Genomic DNA, 7,616 nt, shown 5'->3' with positions numbered 1-7,616 from the left:
GACACTGGGTATTTATCACCTTTGTTTTTAATGCAATTAAACTGTAAGACTATATAATTTGATTTTTAATAATGGCTGCATTTAACAACTCGCTTACAAAATTCCTGAATATTTATTAATCAGATCTCACAAGACAGTATGAAATGTTTCCGACACAGCAGTTGATCCTGAACAGTTTCTCTTCTCCATGGCTGCTGGATCAGAGTAGGGGCGTATCTCCCACTGATTTATTTTCTCCTGAGGCACAGTTAGAGTTGTTGGCAAGTAAATAGTATTGAAACAGTTATCCTGCTCAAAAGATAACCTTGTCAACACTTAAAACTCAAAGCACCCATCAGTTCTTACTCACATCTTCAAAATTATTAGAGATTCGTTGCACATTTTAAACCAAAACATGCTCAATGTTTTCCTTAAACACAGTGTGACTTTAACCTATCTGTACTTAAAAGGGTAGATACGATAGATTATGACATTGCATGAAAAATCCTTATGCACAGCCTTTTACCCTTTTTATACATCCACCTCGAGGTGAGGAAATCAAAAACTCAAATGTAAATTCACTACAGCAAAAGAGATCCTTACACTGAAGGTCTATGCGTGAGGCAACATGGTTAAATTGAAAAGGATACCATTAGAATCAGAAAAATGTAGGTTCAAATCCTTGCTTTGATATGTGCTCACAATGTGATCTAAAGTAAAATTTCTAACCATTTTAAAGTTTCATTCTCCTATTCTGTAAAGTTGATCATGAGATTGTTACGCAGCTTAAATGAGGAAAAAAATGATATGAAGTACCCCCGTGTTCAGCTCTTACAAAGCACTCAGTAAATGGTAGCTATTAGTGTTATTCACTGAAATGTTCATCCCACCCCATTATGTTTTCTAATCATGAAGTTGATGATCACAATAGCTACTTAAATGCCAGTGATTATTCACACTTTTAATTGTTCAAAATTTGGGTGGGGGGCCCTGTATTTCAGACACATATGCATCCATCATGCATTGGGTACCAGCAGTTGTGCTGAAAGTTCACAATTTTTCAGATCTACAAGGTTGAATTGGCAGTTACCAATTACCCATGTGGTAAACTGAGCTTCTTCTGCTTTTCAGCTATATATAAGAAGCCAAAAGTGGCATGCTACCATTGAAAAGAACGTAGTGGCTTACCATCTCAATGATTTGTCCCTACTTGGTAAGGCTATCTAAAGTGGCTCGCCTTAGCTGAGTGGAGGCATTCAGCTTCAAATTAGCTTTACCTTTCGCATTCTGTCTCATGAATGGGTCACACTAGATAATAAGATTGAAGCATCTGTTGCCTTTTGCACTTCTATAGGAGCATCCTAAACTATCTCCACAAATGTTCAAATGATTCTTTAGGAAGATTTCTCTTATTAACTTCAATATGGGGAAAACATGATGCCATCATATGCACTTGAGGGTTCTAACCCAGTACTTAAGGAGCAGGTAGGCATCTGTTGGTATTGCCCAGTATTGTCTTTCCCCAATAATCTCTTTATCTCCTACAGCTCTTAATGGTGATGACACAGCCACATTAAAATTTTGATTCACTATTGCACTTCGAATCTTCCCAAGTTCCCACTGAAATGTCCAAAAATATAGAGGTGATCCCAGACTTCCAATGCAATCATCTGTTCTTATTATTTTATCACAATTTAAACAACCCTGCAGTGAGCAAAATTCATATTCTTGACCATTTAAGAGTGGCTGGTGACATCAAGCTTATGTCATCATAGCGATAAACTCGATACATTTGGTGAAAGTATTTTCTTCACCATACTTAGCACCCATAGTTGAAAAATAACTATGTGCCCATTTGCTTTGATTTCTTTTAACAGGCTAAATAAAACAGTTACCAGGCCCAATATTGGTCTAGGAGCTTTCTGAAAGGAAGGCATAAGTGACTTTCTTTCTTCATGATTCTTTTCTTATTTCCTTTTTTCTTTCAAGCAATATGTACTTAAACATGACCTCTATTGGCTATATTTTGATAATCACATACCTTAAAGCAAAATATCTTTATTGAGCTGAGTTGTATTTTGCTCTGTATATTTTAATTCTCCAACTTCAAGCACATAGCAAAGCGCTCAATATTTTCTTGCCTAAGGAATTTTTGAAGAGCTGAAAGCAAAAGCCCTCAGCTCTTCCTGCACTGTGTGAAAACCTAAACACACAGAAGAGATTATACTGGTCCAGAGGGAACTGGAGGAAATGCAGTACTTAAGAGAGAACATGGGCGAGCTGAACAGGGCAAATATTCTTTAGCAATGGGCTTTGTGAGACATTACCAGAAATGTTTAGTGCGGGCAAAACTGGGTTGGCAGTTTGGGGAAGAAGACTGGTTTTCTTTCTTTCTTTTTTTTTTAACATCTTTATTGAAGTATAATTGCTTTACAATGGTGTGTTAGTTTCTGCTTTATAACAAAGTGAATCAGCTATATATATACATATATCCCCAAATATCCTCCCTCTTGCGTCTCCCTCCCACCCTCCCTATCCTACCCCTCTAGGTGGTCACAAAGCACCGAGCTGATCTCGCTGTGAGAGGATTGGTTTTCATAGCCCCAGAGATGATTAGGATGGAGCAAGTGCTCACTGAGTCACAGGGGTCCCTAATGAGAGCAGGGCAGTGGCAAACACAGACAAGAAACTCCTCAACAAGCAGTGGAATTCTCTTCTGAACAGCTCTCTTCACAGGCAGATGAAACTCTACCTAGGCAAAAAGATAGATGATAGATGATAGATAGATAAGATAGATAGATAGATAGGCAGATTTTCCCCCTTCTTTAAGGATAAAAAGATTTGAATATATAAATACATATTCAATATATTCAATACGTATTCATTTTCAAGACAACTTATTTAAGCTCCACATACTTGATGTATATAAACATCTGAAAGAATAGGAAAACAAAGAAAATATTATACAGAAAAATAAATCCTGTAGTTCAAAAGAAGGCATCCATCTGAGTTATCAGAGGAAACAGTCTATGATGAAACAGATTATGCACCAAGCAAAATCCAGGAGAAAACTGTTTTTAAAATCTAATTTACATTCTCAATATGATTCCCTAAGATATTATATAAATGAAAAACAAAAAAAAAAATTGAGAGCAGGGAAGATTACTTTCGGAGGGAAATTGTTATACTAAAAGTGACAAATATAGCAGATGCCCTAAAGGACAGAATGAATAGTAAATCAAGAAATTAGATAAATAGCTCAAAAAATCCTCCTAGAGCAAAAAACAAAACCCACGAGTAATGACCATAAGAAAAATATAAAAGGCAAAGAGAATAGATCCAGGAGATGTAATAAAAATAAAATAGGACAGTGCTTTTCATACATTTTCCCACAAAGAAACAGCACCAGAAAATAAACATATTTGTACACATCTGTAGTGGGGAGTAGACAGGTGGGTGGAAAATGAGGAAGGAGAGGTTCTGACCAGGGGTGGAATATCACGTGATCCACAGTGAGCAAAACATGTATTTTAAATTTTTTACTTTATCTTTATAATTATTGCAAATTTAACTTTTATTCCCCAATATATTAAATTTTGTTTATGTAACATCATGAGGGGAAAAAGAAATGTTTCTTAGCCCTTTCTGCTACTTGTATTGGCTGCTGAAAAGAACTAAAAAAATTGGATGAACTTTTAAAGTATATTATTGAAAGTTCTAAATAAAGAATAAACTAATAAGTACCTCCAAAGTTAAGGAAGCATGGAAGTCTCTTGCCTTGAGTACCTCTAAAGTTAAGGAAGCATGGAAGTCTCTTGAGGATTTGGCAATCCCAATATATCAGAATCTTATTTTTGATGGGATTCTAAGTTGGAAGAGATGGAAAAGACATCCCAGGGTCTGTACAAAATGGGGCATGCTATAGGAAACTCTCTGCAACCAACTTCCTCTACTCTCCCCCCAAAATAACCCCTAAGACTCCCAATGGCCATACATGCAAGGGTGATGGCAAATCAAAATGGCAAAGTTCGTGGGGGAATTTCGCATTGGTTTCAAATCCTTTGGTTTTATGGGTAATATAAAGTCTTGAATTTCGTTTAAGGATGTCATGGAATTATAGTGACCCCAGGCAACTCGAAGAAGTAATAGCACTGGGAGATGAGCTAGGTGCTTTGTGACCACCTAGAGGGGTGGGATAGGGAGGGTAGGAGGGAGGGAGATGCAAGAGGGAAGAGATATGGGAACATATGTATATGTATAACTGATTCACTTTGTTATAAAGCAGAAACTAACACACCATTGTAAAGCAATTATACTCCAATAAAGATGTTAAAAAAAAAGTAAATTTACTTCTTTCTGGAGGGACACCCCTTTACTGTATTCCTCAAATAATTCCTATAAATAATTTTTCACATGCAATGTAACACACAGCTCAAGATAACTGGATACCCAAGAAAATTAGTCTTCAAGATAACTGGGTACCTCAGAAAATTAGCTTCAAATACACCCTTCAGTATAAGCTCCTCCATCCCTCCTTCTTCATTCTCAAGTTTTACACTGGAGGCCACATGTTCCAGAAGGTGGTATGAAATGGCAAAGGGCTGCCTAATTCACATTGAACACTGAGGGATTAAGACATGAACCGTTACTATTTTAAGCCTCTGAGATTTAAGGGTTTGTCTGTTGTAGCAGCAAACCTTAATTATCATGACTAATACCCATATATATAGAAAGAAGCCTGTACTCCTATGCACTAAAATATTAATTATGATTGATTTTGAGTGAATTCTCATTTTTCTTTTCCTTAGCTATTACTATTATTTTAAAACAAAAAAACCCTTTGAGTGATCTTCCCTGGCAGACTTGGGGTTAAAAAACAATACAGGTGTTCAGTGCTGTACTAGGATTTTTCTAACCAAATAGATGTAAAGGTCATATTAACTACTTAAAGTTCAAATAATATGTATGTTTACATTAAAAATCTCAGTGGATCAGAAGTAACTTCTTATTGGTCAGCAGGACAGACTGCTACTGACTGTTAGTCGATAACTATATCCCTAAGGAAGAAGTAGTAGTTGAGTCAAAATCAAGAATAGCTAATATTTATCGAACAATCACTATGAGCCTGGCCCATCTACTAACTCATTTAATGCTCACAGTCACCTTGTGAGATGGATACTACTGTTATCTCCAGTTTCCAGAGGAGATGGAAGAACAGAGAGATGCAGTCACTTGCCCATGATCTCAGCCTGTCCCAGCTGCAGTGAGGATTGCAGATCTGGTGGTTTGTGTCAATCCCGGTGTCCTCAGCCCCACACTACATTAGACCCTACAAGGCACTCCTCTAAATGAATCTCAGGAGGAAATATGTTTTAAGATGTAAGTCCCTAAAAACAGACCAGTGTGAAGCAGGTCTGTTTCTAATTGACAAAAGTGATACTAAAGAGGGCAGGGAGGGTAAAGGCACAGGGCTAAGGCGCAAAGTACTGCTAGATCACCAAGCCCTGATGAGACGAAATGGTTGCTTCAGCTTTTCTAAGTGTGGTCATTAATTTATGTATCAACTTGAGTGGGCCAAGGGACACCCAGATATCTGATTAAACATGATTTCTAGGTGTTTCTGGAAGAGATCAGCATTTGAATTTGTGGACTAAGCGAAGCAGATGGCCCTCCCCAAAGTGGGTCAGCATCATCCAATTCACTGCGGGCCTGAAGAAAACAAAAGCGTGGAAGGCAACTGAATTCACCTTCTCTCCACCTGACTGAGCTGAGGTGTCATCTTTTGCTCTTGGTACTTTTGGTTCTCAGATCTTCAGACTTGGACTGGAATCTGTGCCCTCAGCTCTCTGGCTTGTAGGCCTTCCTTTGAACTACACCATTGGTTTTCCTGGGTCTCTGGCTTGCAGATGGCAGACTGTGGGACTTTTCACCTTCCATGATTGCATGAGTCAATACTTGATAATAATTCTCGTTATATACACATGAACACACACACATATGTCCTATTGGTTCTGTTCCACAAGAACCCTAATAAACTATGCATATTTTGTTTATTCCCATGATGTTACCAGCCCGAGATGGTTGCAAAGATGCCCCACATAAATTTCAAGCTGAACAATGGACAAGATGGGGCTTAGCCATAGCCTAAGGAAGAGAGGTCAGGGAAGGCCCATGTAACTTCCATCCTAGGAAGCCGTGATGCTCATTGTCAAAGTTGGCTACTTTGGGAGCAAGAATAGAAGGTTGGGGTCAGGGATGGAGAGAGTGATACCAAGTCTATTCCATAATAGTTAGGACCCTTCATTTAATAAATAACTGTATTAAGAGTGCTATCAGGGTAATTCAGTCACGAGAGGAAACTCATAAGTATTAAAATATGGACTATTGGGGACTTCCCTGTTGGCGCCGTGGTTAAGAATCTGCCTGCCAATTCAGGGGACATGGGTTCGATCCCTGGTCCGGGAAGATCCCACATACCGCAGAGCAAGTAAGCCCATGAGCCACAACTACTGAGCCTGCCCTCTAGAGCCCGCATGCCACAACTACTGAACCCACACGCTGCAACTACCGAAGCCTGCGTGCTCTTGGGCCCACGTGCCGCAGCTACTGAGCTCACGTGCTGCAACTACTGAAGCCTGCGCGCCTAGAGACCATGCTTCACAACAAGAGAAGCCACTGCAATGAGAAGCCCGTGCACCGCAACGAAAAGTAGCCCCCGCTCACCGCAACTAGAGAAAGCCCATGCGCAGCAACAAAGACCCAACGCAGCCAAAAATAAATAAATATTAAGAAAAAGGACTGTTGGTAATATTTTAATAAACCTGGTGATTCTGCACAAAGCAGTCCCCTGTGTAACCAAGAGACTCTCAGGAGAAGCCTTGATAGCCGTTGACTAAATACATCCCCTTTGCTTCTGAGCTGTTACATGAGTTGCCCACAAGAAGCTGCTCAGTTCCAAGTGTTGTCACCTCCACCAGCGACCCTGATTTGGGGCCTGTGTCTGAAGACGCTGTTGTTTGCCTGATCCATGGCCTCTCTAATTACCCTGGCCTGACTTGGCCAGTTGGTAGTCACATCACTTGCTTTTGGCCTCACATCAATTGCTCTGGGGAACAACCACAAATCTCTCTGATATGCTCCACTCCACCCCCAAACTCTAATAATGTGAATTTTGAGTATACTCAAGACCTATATTTTAAGTTAAATCATCCCACTGCTATCTCCCAATTTTTATAAAATATAGTATCAGGTAGAAAATTGTATTTTAGAGAATTTTCCCATTAAACATGTTTCTCCATTAAACATTTTGAAAAGACTAAAAAGAAATACCCCCTAATATGATAAAATTGGTAATATCTGAGTGATAAAATTACAGATGGTTACCCCAGATTTTATTAAATGTTAGATTACTTTAGTAATGGTAAGTTTGAATAAATAAGAAAGCAACCTGGTTCTTTCACAGAAAGTTTTATAATTGTTAATAAATGAATTCTTAAGATTATATTTTTATATATGCATATATACACAAAAATGTGTTATATGTATGTATGTGTATGTCTGCAAGTGTATATATTGATATATATGTGCTTATATATGCATACATATATACATATCAAGTCTTAGAGCTAGAAGGACCT

This window comes from Balaenoptera borealis (assembly GCF_965194805.1).
Source record: "Balaenoptera borealis genome assembly, chromosome: 18".
Lineage (NCBI taxonomy): Eukaryota > Metazoa > Chordata > Mammalia > Artiodactyla > Balaenopteridae > Balaenoptera > Balaenoptera borealis.
Note: the sequence above shows the minus strand (reverse complement) of the source record.